Source organism: Schistocerca gregaria, chromosome 2 (genome assembly GCF_023897955.1).
Source record: "Schistocerca gregaria isolate iqSchGreg1 chromosome 2, iqSchGreg1.2, whole genome shotgun sequence".
In the NCBI taxonomy this organism is placed as follows: Eukaryota; Metazoa; Arthropoda; class Insecta; order Orthoptera; family Acrididae; genus Schistocerca; species Schistocerca gregaria.
Genome location: NC_064921.1, coordinates 704,179,700 through 704,195,687, shown reverse-complemented (window position 1 = coordinate 704,195,687; position 15,988 = coordinate 704,179,700).

The following is a 15,988-nucleotide window of genomic DNA, read 5'->3' as shown; positions in this document are numbered from 1 at the left end:
GGTATTCGATCAAGAGCAGATTGTTGGTGCTCGTATGGTGCGTGCTTACGTAAACAGCGGAGCCGAAGATTTAAGTGTTTCAAGAGGCACAGTACCGAAGACATACCGCATAAAGTGAAAGCTGGAAAACATCGTCCGCTCTGCCACACCTCAGACGAAAGTGTTTGTTGGGTGATGGTGACATACGGTCATTGAAGAGGACTGTGACAGAAAATGAAAGGACGACAGCTGCAGAAGTAACTGGAGGACTAAATTTCGTACACGCGAACCATATCAGCAACATAACACGAAGGGAGATCCATATGCAGAGAATTTCAGGGAGAGACGAAATTCCAAAACCACACATTAGTGATGTGAAAGCCCGTAACAGGAAAATGTGGTTCCCAGGCCTTAAAACCTAGACTACGGATAAATGGAAAATAGGCATTTGGTCGGATGAGTCTTGTTTCATAATGTTCCCAACTTCTGGTCGAGTTTACGTAACGAGAGTGAAACACGATGGAGATTCCGTGAAGGCTTGGGCAGCCATATCATGGGGCTTTGTGGTTATCCTCCTCTCAGTCGGAGCCCCAACGGTACCGATCAACCGACCACCGAGCCGTCCTCAGCTGACAGGCGTGACTGATGCGGATGTGGAGCAGCATCTGGTCAGCACACCATTGTCAGTTTTCGTGACCGGAGCCGCTACTTCTCAATCACTTAGCTCCTCAATTGGCTCACAAGAACTGAGTGCATCCCGCTTGTCAACAGCGCTCATCATCGACGTGCTACCTAAGCCTGACGGCGCTTAACTTCCGTGATCTGACGGGAACCCGTGTTACCACCGAGGAGAGATGGTCGGCGTGGTGGCTCTACAAGGTCACATTACTGTCACGGTTTATGTGATCCGAAAGAGATGCCGATATCAGAAAAGAATATATTTCGCAGGTGCCAAAATCGACGTTAATTGACGTAAATGGGTGAAAATGTGGTGCGAATAGGTGAAAATTTGCATATGAAAATCTGTTCTACGTTATAACACCTCAAGAGCACTTAGTGTGAGATGTCCAAGATAAAGATGGACAGTTAAACTGAAACACGCCAGATCTCCTAGCCCATTATAGTGATGACGATTATGATTCTTCATCACGGTACCAGTATTATAATGCGAAAAAGTCGCAAACCTTAAGTTCGTAAGGCATTCGCCGCAACAGTAAATACAGTTGTGTAGCATATGATACAATGCTGAAACTGCAGTTCAGAGTAGCCTCTCCAGGGGTGCCCAAACCGTGGCCCTCACATGTGGTCCAAAGCAATGCGGCCCAAGAAGGGAGCATTAAAAAATCCATAACATTCCGTTTATGTAAAGTTAACGGAAAACTGAACATTTTTAATCTAAAACTCCCGCCGCACGATGCTACCTGAACCACCACAATCTCGTTCTTAATACCGGTGAATCCGCCAAATGCGTTGGTCTGTTATCTTTCTGATACCTCAGCTGCAACTGCGAAACTAGAGTTTTAGAGATATATAATGAAATTAATTTCTGGAAATGCAAGGAAATTCTGTGGTATTTCAGTACAATTTTGATAAGAAACCTTTTTCACCGTAGTTCTGATAACTACAAGTAAGTAAGATGCTAGAAACCTTCATGTGGAGTGCAGTTACTGCCAGTGTTTACTATCTAACAGCACCGTAATTCTGTTGAAACAGGTTTAATTTGGTATCATATCCATCGCTACAAATAAGAACCACATGTACAGGGGACAGGCAAAACAATGTGAACAGAGGTGGTAATGGGATGGTTGTGCTTGACGCTCAACAACAAAGTAGTGCACACTTCGTATTTGCATTCAGAGGCCGAGGTCGATGTGCAATGGAAGACCTACAAGAGTTCCAAAGAGGACAGACTGTTGGGGGGGGGGGGGGGGGGGCTGCTGTTAGCTGTAGCATCAGTAACCAAGACAGCCAACGTATTCAATATTTCAAGAGCAATTGTTTCAACAGTCATGACAGCTTACACAAGACATGGAAAGACATCATTGCGTAAACGTAATAGTGGGCGGAAATCAAAACTAAATGGCAGAACGTCGTACGCTAATACGAATAGTGTAAAAATAAAGCACGAAACTACGACGGCTAAAGTGATTGCAGAGCTCAATAGCGATCTTCGAGACCCCGTATCTATCTACACTGGCCGCTTTAACATGGTGTCAGGAGCATAAATCCTGGACGACTGATCGGTGGAAACACATCATATGGTCTGACGAGTCAAAGTTTTCGTTATTTCCAACATCGGGCTGGGTTTATGTCTGGAGAACGCCAAAAGAAGCCGACAATCCTGATTTCTTGATTCCAACTGTTAAGCATGGAGATGGAAGTGTTATGGCGTGGGCAGCCATATCATGGTATTCTATTGGTACTATCAGTACTCTCAAAGGCCGTGCTATATCCAACGGTTATGTGAACATTGTAGGTGATCAGATGCACTCCCTGTTGTTGCCCAACAATGATGCCATATTTCAGGACAATAATGCACTCATTCACACAGGCAGGACAGTACAATCGTGGTATGAAGAGCATGCAACTGAACACTAGCGTCTTCCCTGGCCAGCACAGTCCCAAGACTCGAACGTTATTGGACAATTGTGGGCGGTATTGGAGCGCAGAATCTCTCGTCACTGCAGGAGTTACAAGAGGTTCCGATCGAAGAGTGGCACAACATTCCACTGGAGACTATACAATCATTTGATGCCTGTATTCCAAGGAGAATGGCAGCTGTATTAAGGGCAAATGGGGGTACTACCCCTTTTTAATAAACCAGTGCCAAGTAATTACTGGTATTCACATTATTTAGCCTATCACCTGTATGTCTCTACAATGAGTTTTCACGAAATCTTTTTACTTTCGTGTGCAGTTTCTACCATAGCAGATGATCAGTATAAACCGAAGTGTGCAAGTACTCCAAGTGATGGCGCAAGCTGCTTCGTTGCCCTTCGTCACACTGCAGAGACCACCATGCTCATTCCCCTCACAACCCGGCTTTACTAGAAAAAGTCCTTTATAACGTGGTTGTAATGTACTGTCAGGCTGCAACAGCTTGGACACGGTCTCTGGTCGATAGTTCGTAGACAGATATGGGACGTCATCATCTTGGTACTATCGTCGACCGATGTGAATTAATAATAGATAGCGTTGTGTTATTACCAGCGTGTTTGATACTATAACAAGACGAGAGACCACAAGTGAAGGTCAGTAGATATCCATAATTTCAATGACTCCTCATAAGTCCGTTATCCACAGCAAGACTCGTAAAATAATACAAAATGTAGCCAAATGCTGCGATCAAGAAAAAATTAAACAGGATACTGTATGCTAAACTGAACGTAGCAGCAGAACGATAAAAAGTAATCGGCTGTTTGGCCGTAATAATCCAGGCATATCACCTAGCACCCCATGCAAGATGAGCTTTAATCCAATTTAATTTCTTCATTCGACAGCCCACGGACTGGCTTCTTATTCAGAATGAATTACGTATTATTGATGTTCATAATAATGGTGTCAAAGCAGGCAGTCAACGGTTTAAACACATGTTGATACATTAGTTTCCGAAATCCCATGTCCAATGATGCATTAATTCTATAATTTGTATAACTGCTTATATATAAAATTTTTAATGAAATGTCATATTTGAAATGTCGAATCAGTTACACCTTGCTCTTTTAGAATAAAAAATTATAGAGTAATAAATTCTAAATTATTTGAATGGATTAACTGTGTACCTCCACCGTCCCTCTACGTTTTTTTCTTCTCAGCGGTTATAGTAAAGTATACTATGTGCGGCGCAAAAATACTTGTCTTCTTCCAATGTGGCACAGGAAGCTAAAACGTTGGACACCACTGCTTTAGACACTGATTTTCCTGAATTATTACCAGATCTGTTCCGCAAATGTAGCCTCACTTCTTTTCCGGGCAAACGCGTATGATTGTATCGGTAAGTGGCCAACAAAATTATCATTTTCCGACGTAGCCTACGCTACACGTTTGCCTATCAGCAAAACTGTCATTTCAAAAAATATCGAAGCAAAATATACATTGGCACTGTTCTTGTTTCTCTCTTCACTTTCGGGTACCCGCTCGCGACTGGACGAAAAGCTGTCACAAGCAAACTTGCTAAATAATTCGTATATTTTTCCGGAAAATGATTTATCATTGTGCGTAGATATAGGTTCTGAATTTCCTTCCAGCTACCCATGTATAATTTAAACCACTGCGTTCATTTTACATAACTACGATGATTCTGCAGACATTGCGCAACGTTTTATTAAAGCAACTGCAGACGCGTTATAACACTATACCGTGAGCGACATAGTCAGTATTTACTACAGCGAACAACGGGTGAATCACTCCAGCAACTGCCACGTTTGTTAAGTATCAGAGAACTATGTAGTATCCTGCCTGTATTGCAACCTTGAGCTCAATATTCCAAGAAGACAATGCGGTATCAAATGTTACCTGGTATTTGGGCACCTTCTGCCTTCACAGCACAGCGAAAGTTGTTCCTTCCTCGGACAGCCTGACTCGTGACGCACGCCGGGTTCAAAACGCACAATGGACCGTTGCTCGGCAACGGCTCACCAGTTTCTTTCATAAGACAGCAACAATTAAGTGTAGGCTCTAATCTGGTCGGTTTGGTAGGCAATACCACATACCGGGGCAGTTAATTTTCCATTACGGAAGTTTTAGTACTGCGACAAAATACACTAGTGGCCATTAAAATTGCTACACCACGGAAATGACCCGCTACAGACGCGAAATTTAACCGACAAGAAGAAGATGCTGTGATATGCAAATGTTTAGCTTTTCAGAGCATTCACACAAGGTTGGAGCCGGTGGCGACACCTACAACGTGCTGACATGAGGAAAGTTCCCAACCGATTTCTCATACACAAACAGCAGTTGACCGGCGTTGCCTGGTGAAACGTTGTTGTGATGCCTCGTGTAAGGAGGAGAAATGCGTGTCATCACGTTTCCGACTTCGATAAAGATCGGGTTGTAGCCTATCGTGATTGCGGTTTATCGTATCGCGACATTGCTGCTCGCGTTGGTCGAGGTCCAATGACTGTTAGCAGAATACGGAATCGGTGGGTTTCGGGAGGGTAATACGGAACGCCGTGATCGATCCCAACTGTCTTGTATCAGTAGCAGTGATTTCGACTCAATAACTAAAAGTACACATCACGGATAGTTTCATTACTACTGGTGTTGCATAGTATAACGTTATGCGTTTACAATGACGCCATCTGACACAGCGAAACGAAACAGTCGTTTATACTGCCATGTCACTGAAGCTATAAATATGTCAAGGTACCATAATTGACCTTCACTCTCAAACCACGACGGAGAAAGAATCTACACGAAAAGAAATACATTGAATATAGTGAACAAAAGCTGGATGTAAACATTTACGGTTATGAAGACCATCACTATGAAGGAAAGTTGTCACGTTGTTCAACTCCATCTTCTGTTATATTTCTCGCAAATGGCTTCATTGTCGGAACGTTCGTTTATGATATAAAAGTAAAGTTTTAGAGGCTGCAACATTAATTACTTTCCAGTTCAAAGAAAACACTAATAGGATGTGTTTGTTGGCAATATGTGTATTTTGCGCAATGAAAAAATAAATTTATTTGTTCTACACGCAATGCCTGGTAAAGCGCTGTGTTATTAGAAACAAGCACTAGTTAGGTCACAGCTTAATTGAGCAGCTTAAATGTGCAGATCGCATGCATTACATAATATCCTCTAGATACTATGAGAAGGCGGACATCAGTTCACCAGTCCAGGAATGAAATAGTGGTTTGATGGGAATTAAGGCGTTACCCATTAAAAGAACATGACATTTCATTCAATCTAACTTTATATATGTCAAATGTGTGTCTTCATAGTAAGACGGACTCGGTATAAAGGACTTTTTTATCTCTTCGTGTAATCTGTATCATCAGAAAAAGTGTAATCTTCGAGATTGTTATATAAACAGCTGCCTATTTTTGTTAGCGATGAGAATTGATATCTTCGGTACTGACACATATATCAAATACTATAGGACCTTACCCAGTGGAAATGGATTTTTGCAACACGTCGCCTTTCCGTGCCAAAGCATCAGATATTAAGCCCTTCTTGGCCACTTGTGTGAATTCTTAGGGTACCAATTTACAGCCAGTGTGTACCAACACTCTATTAAGTGGGTAGTCGTAATGTTTCATTGCATTTTGAGAACATATAAAAGCAATGTAAAGATATGAATCCCTAACTTCCGAAGTTCGCTGGACGGCAAATATTTCGATCAAACTAATAACAACGAACAGAATTGCGCAAAAATGAAATTGATTCATTATTTATGAAGCCACGCCGTTATGCGTTGGTAGGCGAGTCTCATAACTAGGTTGCCCATCAGTTTCACGGAAGTATGAGTGGCGCCGCACTCATTGTCGAAAGCGCTGCTACTATTTACCACGTGGCGTCCTCGCATTAACAAATGGTTCAAATGGCTCTGAGCACTATGGGACTTAACATCTGTGGTCATCAGTCCCCTAGAACTTAGAACTACTTAAACCTAACTAACCTACGGACATCACACACAGCCATGCCCGAGGCAGGATTCGAACCTGCGACCGTACCATCGCATTAACAGAAAGTGCTTTCGGTAACAGAATTTGCACCATTCTAACAGTATATAACAAACACCTACAACACACAAACGATGTATCACACCGTATGAAACAGTGCTGACACATCTGAAGTATATGCTGTGCGATAGGTCCTGATCTCCACCGCTCCAGGCAAACGTCGAGATGATTTCTTCGAATGGCCACGTCCGATTTCCTTCCTCATCTTGACAAAATCTGAGCTTGTGCTCCGTCTCCAATGACCTCGTCGTCCTTCCTTCCTTCCTTCCAGGTCGCCGGTGGACGTCGAGGGACGTAAAGGAAAAATTCAAGTTGCGCATTTCAAGAATCCGAGGAAACGTATATCTCGGGATAGTCGCAAATTAAATGTTACACGCCTCGCGAGAAAGCCGCTCCGTCTTAGGCGTCTTACACGGCTCGCATGGCTCCTCCCGCCGGAGGTTCGAGTCCTCCCTCGGGCACGGGTGTGTGTGCTGTCCTTAGAGTAAGTAAGTTTAAGTAGTATGTAAGTTTCGGGAGCGATGACCTCAGCAGTTTGGTCCCTTAAGTTCTTACCACAAATTTCCAAAATTTAAACGCTTCACAGTACCGCACTGGCGGAATGTTACGTGATACCACGTACTTATACGTTTCTGACTATTACAGCGCCATCTATCACAAAGCGAAAAAAGTGGTCCAACTAAAATATTCATATTTCTTTACGTAATACACGAATATGTAATAAAAATGGGGGTACATATTAAAAAAAAACAAAAAAACAAAAAAAACGCTGTTGATGTCCGTTTGACCTTTGGTATCGCCATCTAGCGGGCCAACCATAGCGCCATCTGGTTTCTCCAATCACGCTAGACGAGATTCGTTCTTTGTAATTGTTCCGTTTGATGCTTATTTTGTGAGATATATGGCCCGGCCACTATCAATGGACCACACTGTATACTGTAGATTGCTGCCCGCCGTCCATATCGATACCGAGCTCCCTCTGGTAGCACGAATGTGACCGTTTATTCACCTGCATCAAAGAAGTCTCTGTATATGTTCATTGTTTCCTTTTAATAATAATATTTATGTATATTATATTTCTTATTCAATATGAAATTCTAAACGACGTTCAAATTAAATTTAAATTATGTTATTACCGATTTGTCATACCATTTTCTGAGTTGTACCGCTTATTACAGATGGATCACATCTGTGTCGAAAAATAAGCTAATTGCAGATTTTCTAATGTAGGGTTATACACTTTATTGATTAAAGTACTACGCATACTGTTTTAAAATTAGTATTGAAAAACATTATTCAAATCTGGCAACAACACATGAATAGTCAGTCAACAGCCCACTAGTGGATTAACTTTTATAAAGAGAACAATGTGGTTCCCTCAGAGGTGGGTTTCAACTGCAGCATGTGTTTTATGGTATGACATCAAAAAATTTAACTGTATTTTAGATTCGACATAATCTGAGTAACTTTTCTTTTTAACATTTGAACTCATTTGCCTTGTAGATCTGAAAATGGACGATGACGGCCGAAACCGCTCGCTTCGTTTCGAAATTAGTATGACTGCACCAGACAGTAAATTATTTTAAAAACTTGGTAAAAATCCACCAAAAATGAAAGTGTTTTGCGCGTTGAGCAAACGCCAGACGTATTGGCTCCTCTTTACTAAAGACCTACTCTCGGTTGCGTAGCCTACCTGGATATATTAAAGGGAAGTATTATGTCTTAGTTATATGGAGGTCTCCCTAAATTTGTCTTTCAACCAGTTGGTTCTCTTCCTATTTCCACCGGAACGTTTGTAAACTCCAGTGTTTCACAATTATCATAACATAAGGTAGAGTTGTAGCACCGTGTCTTTCGCGCTCTGGAGCATTTAACCAAAGACACATTGCAGAAACGAAGGAGGGAAGATTAGGTTTAACGTCCCGCCAATTTTGTGATCACTGAAGACGGAGCGCAAACTCGTAATAATCGTAGGATGGGGAACGAAACCGGCCATGCCATTTTAAAGGAACTATCCAGGCAGTTCCTTGGAATGACTTAAGCAATCGATTCAAAACCTAAATCTGGATGGCCGGACGCGGATTTGAACCGTCGCACTCTCGAATATGAGTCCCCTTTATTAACCACTGCACCATCTCGCTCAGTCGAACAGAAATTGGCACCTGTCTGATACCAGATGGACTACAGTCTAGATTTTTGCTGTGTCACCCAGTGTTCTCATGTGTCACAACTCTAATATCCCGGTCAACAACGGCGCTTCTCTTGGCGAATAAGTGATATACACAGAGATTTTGATCGAGTAAATCGAAGGTCGCCCATCACTATATGACACTGTGAAATCGTGTATGGTATTTCAAAAAGACACATGAGTCAGACTTCAAGAAAAAAATAATAATTTCAAATGGATAGAGGGCAAATGCGAACAGGTGCGAATGAGTAGATGAATACAAGTCAGATTTCCTACAAAATCGCTGTACGACGACTCTCTTATAAAAGTAAGTGACGATTTGAAACAAGCCATAGACAAACAGCAGGGGGCTAACATGTGCGTTTTTCATTTCAGCAAAGTTTAGACACTGTTAGGCCGTCTTCCGCTCACGCCCCAACATAGTGCAGCCCGCCTCCAGTGGTGTCGCGACAGGTGTGAATGGAGGGACTAATGGAGACGTATCGTCTTCAGCGATGAGAGTCGCTTCTGCCTTGGTGCCAATGATGGTCGTATGCGTGTTTGGCGCCATGCAGGTGAGCGCCACAATCAGGACTGCATACGACCGAGGCCAACACAGGGCCAACACCCGGCATCATGGTGTGTGGGGGGGGGGGGGGGGGGCGATCTCCTACACTGGCCGTACACCTCTGGTGATCGTCGAGGGGACACTGAATAGTGCACGGTACATCCAAACCGTCATCGAACCCATCGTTCTACCATTCCTAGACCGGCAAGGGAACTTGCTGATCCAACAGGACAATGCACGTCCGCATGTATCCCGTGCCACCCAACGTGCTCTAGAAGGTGTAAGTCAACTACCCGGATCTGTCCCCCATTGAGCATGTTTGGGACTGGATGAAGCGTCGTCTCACGCGGTCTGCACGTCCAGCACGAACGCTGGTCCAACTGAGGCGCCAGTTGGAAATGGCATAGCAAGCCGTTCCACAGGACTACATCCAGCATCTCTACGATCGTCTCCATGGGAGAAAAGCAGCCTGCATTGCTGCGAAATGTGGATATACACTGTACTAGTGCCGACATTGTGCATGCTCTGTTGCCTGTGTCTATGTGCCTGTGGTTCTGTCAGTGTGATCATGTGATGTATCTGACCCCAGGAATGTATCAATAAAGTTTCCCCTTCCTGGGGCAATGAATTCACGGTGTTCTTATTTCTATTTCCAGGAGTGTATGTTAATGACGTCTCACCTGTACTCTTCCACTGTAATTATCACGAATATGCCGTTGACTCCATCTATATCTAAGTGGAAACCCAACAAACTTGTGCGCAGCCATCCAGTATGTAAATGCTGATTTGCTTGCCTTGTCAGACTGGGCGCAGAAATTGGGTTTGAAACTTAACCCATCTAAAACACAAGCAATCTTATTCATTCATGAAAGACTCATAACCTCTCAATGCATAGAATCTCTTTCACCGTTAGTCCTAAGCGGCACAGAAATAAACTTTTCTTCTTCTGCAAATAACCTGCGAATAATTCTGGACCATCACCTAGACTGGACTGAACTCTCAACTGCAGTCTGAAAGAAGGTATCAGCGTCACTTCACTCTATACATACATATAAAGTGTTTCCTTTCGTCCTTAAAAAGAAGCTTGTAGATTCACTTATACTCCCTATACTGGACTATGCTGCTGCTACTCTTCAAGGACATTCGTACGAAAGCTCACACAGGTTGGAACTGGCGATGAATGCTTGTGCACGATACATATGTGACATTCACTTTGTCGACTATAACACTCCTGCCTACAAACAATTATCATGGTTCAAAAATGGCTCTAAGCACTATGGGACTTAACATCTGAGGTCATCAGTCCCTAGACTTAGAGCTACTTAAACCTAACTAGCCTAAGGAGATCACACTCAGCCATACCCGAGACAGGATTCGTACCTGCGACCGCAGCATCAGCGCGGTTCCGGACTGAAGCGCCTAGAACCGCTCGTCCACAGCGGCCCGCTAATTATGGTGGCTACGTGCCAATAATCGTAGAGACTATCATACCCTATGCTTGCTCTGTCATCTTCTCAACCACCGCACTCCCTCTAATTTATCGTCCAATTTGCTTTCTGAACAGCACAGCAGAAAACCCCGCTTTCAACACAGTCGTATCTCTGTGGACCGGTACGTAATACTGCCATATTCTCGAAATATTATCTGTATGAGGAATCCGACTCTGGAACAATCTTCCACAAAATAACAGAGAAACCAAATCCCTTCCAAGCTTCAAAAGACAGCTAATGGCCCACCTTCTATCACAATAGCCATCTATCCCATACTCACATCAGCGTGTCAACTACTACTATTATCATTATTAATATTATTAAGACCATCATTTCTGTGAACTTTTTTGTGAAATCTTTAGTATGTATTGATCCTGGTAAAGATGCAAGAGAGGGCCTTAAGACCCTAATTTGGTCCGGGTAAATAAGCAGCAAATAAATAAATAAATATTAGGAGACCATCAATCTAATAAATGACAGCTGTGAAGTTCTGAGACAATTATTTATTCAAGAATGGAAAAGTAGAAGTCGACCTTGGAGAAGATCAGATTTGGTTCCTGTGACACGAGGGGCAATACTGACCCAACTACTTACCTGAGGTTAAGGCTAGGTTAAACAAAGGCAAATCTACGTCTATGGAACTCGCATAATCAAGTCGACGTGTTGTATCGAGACAAACTGAGTGCAGAAGGCTTCGGCAGAGGGACCTCTGTTGTCGGAGACCTGCTCCCGATTTAGTCTGGATAATGATTCTCGACGGATTCGCATATGGAGGGAATGTGGAACACGATTTCGGGACCCAAACACTGTGGAAGGAGACCGATATCGAAGTGGATCCATAATGGTGTGGGCAGGGATTACAATACGTTGACCACTCTTAACCTCTCTTCATGAAATTGTACGGAAGAATCGGGAATGTTTAACTGCTGTCAGGTATCGTGACGAGAACTTGGGACATCGTTTGCGGTTGTTGCGAGGAGCTATGAGCCCTTGTTTCGTATTGATGGGCGATAATGCTCGACCTCACAGAGCACGGATGGCTGATGTTTTCTTGGAACTAAAGATATTACATGTATGGCGTGGCCTGCTCGTTCTCCCGCTTTGTGTCCTATAGACCATGTCTGGGATACACGAGGAAGTCGGCTTGCATCATGTCAGTATTCACCAACCACACTCCAACACTTGCGAGCAGCCCCGCAGTAATAATGGGTGTTATTACCTCAGCATGAGACTGATGACATCATTCACATCATGTCCCATGTCATAGCTGCCTGAGGTGGTCACACCGCATACGGAGCACATTAATCAGTTGTCGGAATGTGTGTGCAAATCCGTTAAGTTGGTAAAAACGAAGAATATTTTAGACTATCTTTATGAATGTTGCAGTTGTTTGCGTTCTGTGTAATTTAAATTGTTTCTACTTTCACCTGTTTATACAGTTACGTGACAAAATAAACGCAACCTTTCAAAATTTCTGTTAGTTGCTTTAATTTTGGATACCAGTATATGTAGCGTCCTCTATTCATTACCTTCACTTCTCGCAGTCCCACGCTGATTCCCGCAAGAGATCGGACTAAAAGTGCATCTGCAATGAATAATCATTAATTGCCTTCAAGGCGTTTATATTTACATGTGTGGTGTCTGTTCTTACGGACATTTCCGAAAGAACACGCATCGCACATACGTACAAAGAAATTATGTCAGAAGTTGAGCATCCTGCGACATAAACAAATCGTAAATTTGGTAATTAAGGCAAGTGCGGGGTGCAAAAATTATAGAGGAGGACCAAGGAATGAATACCCTAAACAGGTTCAAATGGATATAGGCTGCAGTGGGCTTACAAAGCACAGGCTAGCGTGGAGAGCTGCATCAAAACCAGTCTTGTGACTAGACCACAGCAGCAGCAACAACAAAAAGACAGATTTACTAGTACGGCGTCCTTCATTGGTAAGAGTGTACTGAGTCATAACATAGAAAGGATACGGCTTTGTCGATATCCATATCGCTGGAGCTGTAGTAACAGACGGGAGGGCCGGCAATAAGATTCGCCGCAGAGTCGGCATTTCCGGTATGTGAGCCGCTCGGGAGACACATGCGGTGACATAAAACACCGCGGCGCAGCGTAAACAGAACCGCTCGCAGCCAAGGACGCGGTTTCCATTCTGACGCGAGACGCAGTCTGCCTAGCTGTGGGCAGCCGCGCGCTGTGTCATCTGCCGCCATCTGTCTGGCTGTCTCTGTCCTCCAGTTACTTATATTCAACAAACACACGTGTAGCCTTGGCCGGAACATTAAATGATTTTCTTGACCGGAAACAGCTTTATCAGTACTACATTGCTGTTCATTAAAATTGTTCCAACACTAAGAATGACAGCAAATTAAGAAATTTTACTTTTTGTGGATATAAAGTATAGTGATTATGCACGGTCCGTCACATTAATGTGACCACCGCCTATGTTCGGCACCAGTGTGCAATAACCACTCACATACGGCAGTTGGCAGCAGTAAAACAGAGAGTACATAAAGCATATCGATGGACACGGACAACAGTACAGCCGTTGCCGTAATGCTGAAAACGATCGACTGCGTATTTCTAGACTTCCGGAAGGCTTTTGACACTGTACCACACAATCGGCTTGTAGTGAAATTGCGTGCTGATGGAATATCGTCTCAGTTATGTGACTGGATTTGTTATTTCCTGTCAGAGAGGTTACAGTACGTAGTAACTGACGGAAGGTAATCGAGTAAAACAGTGTAGTGGTAGTGTTATAGGCCCTTTGCTGTTCCTTATTTATATAAACGATTTGGAAGACAATCTGAGTAGCCGTCTTAGGTTGTTTGCTGATGACGCTGTCCTTTTTCGACTAATAAAGTGATCAGAAGATCAAAACAAATTGCAAAACGATTTAGAAAAGATATCTGAATGGTGCGAAAACTGGTAGTTGACCATAATTAACGAAAAGTGTGAGGTCATCCACATGAGTGCTGAAAGGAATTCGTTAAACTTCGGTTACACGCGTACCGTGGTGGCCGTGCGGTTCTAGGCGCTACAGTCCGGAACCGCGTGACTGCTACGGTCGCAGGTTCGAATCCTGCCTCGGGCATGTATGTGTGTGATGTCCTTAGGTTGGTTAGGTTTAAGTAGTTCTAAGTTCTAGGGGACTGGTGACCTAATATTTTAAGTCCCATGGTGCTCAGAGCCACTTGAACCACTTGAACTCGGTTACACGATAAATCAGTCTAATGTAAAAGTCGTAAATTCAACTAAATACCTAGGTATTACAATTACGAACAACTTAAATTGGAAGTAACACATAGAAAATGTTGTAAGGCTAACCAAAGACTGCGTTTTATTGGCAGGACACTTAGAAAACGTAACAGATCTACTAAAGAAACTGCCGACCTACATATGGAGAACGATCACCACGACAAAATAAGGAAAATCACAGCTCGTACGGAAAGATATAGGTGTTCTTTCTTTCTGCGCGCTATACGAGATTGGACTAATAGAGAACTGTGAAGGTGGTTCGATGAACCCTCTGCCAGACACTTAAATGTGATTTGCACAGTATCCATGTAGATGCAGATGTATCTGACGACCAAAAAGGCAGGATCATTGGCTTTTGGCCCAAGTGTGGAAGCGTTCCCGAAACGGCTAAGTCTGCAAATTGTTCGTGTGCTGCCGTGTTTAAAGTATACCGAGCATTGCAAAGTGGCACTGACAAAAGCCGGAGCCGAGGCGACTGTGGTTTACCACGAGCCATAGATAACAGGGGCGACGACGGCTGCCGAAATGTGAACGGGGGAACAGACGTGCCGGTTCTAGGCGCTTCACTCCGGAACCACGCTACTGCTACCGTCGCAGGTTAGAATTCTGCCTCGGACATGGATGTGTGTGTGATGTCCTTAGGTTGGTTAGATTTAAATAGTTCTAAGTTCTAGGGGATTGATGACCTCAGATCTTAAGTCCCACAGTTCTCAGAGCCTTGACCGACCAGACGATCAAGGGGCTACCAGCAGTGTCTCCTCAACGACCGTTGCTGGAATGGGTTTCCGCAGCAGGTGACTGATTCAAGCACCCATGCTGACTGCTGGTCATCAGCGAGGAAGTCTGGAATTTGCATACCAGTAATGCAGCTGGATGTCTACAGAATGGCGTCAGGTGGCATTTTCAGATGAATCGCGTTTTATGTTCCATCGGACAGATGGTCGTTGACTGTACGGCACGAAACGTCTGAAAGTAAACACAATGCAACAGCCGTCGGAAGAATCCAGGCCTGAGGGCACTTCTTGGATGATCTCGTCAGTCTGGGAAGCACAATGAATCAACAGAAGTATGCATCTATCCTGGGGACAATGTGTACCCCTGCATGAAGTTTGCTTTTCCTCTGCACGATGGCCTCTACCAGCAGGACAACGCAACGTGTCACAGAGCATGCAGTGTACGTGCATGGTTCGAAGAGCACCAGAATGAGTTTACCGTACTTCCCTGGTCACCAAAGTACTCGGATTTAAACCCAATCAAGAATCTTTGGGAGCACCAGTAGCGGGACACTCGCGCCATAAATACTCAACTAAGAAACCTATTGCAGCTGACCACAGCACTGGAGTCGGCATGGCTCCACGTCCGTGTCGGTATTAACACTCTTCCTGCACTTCCCGCAGCGGTCTACGCTGCAAAAGGTAGGTATTCAGTCTATTGACAGGTGTTATGTGACGTAGCAATGTGTTTTTCCATAGTTTGTGGATTTAGAGCTGCTTGGTAGTATCAACGACTGTCCATAGAGTGGAACTGAGCTTGGGCGAGCCAGCCACTGTGGCCGAGCGGTTCTAGGCGCTTCAGTCCGGAACCGCGCTGCTGCTACGATCGCAGGTTCGAATCCTGCCTCGGGCATGGATGTGTGTGATGTCCTTAGGTTAGTTAGGTTTAAGTAGTTCTAAGTTCTAGGGGACTGATGACCTCAGATGTTAACTCCCATAGTGCTCAGAGCCATTCGAACCATTTCAGCTTCGGCGACAGATACGACTACGTCATTCCATGCTGTCTCAGCAGCGTGCCACATCTCATCAGTCGTTTTGGCGAGCGAGTGGTGAC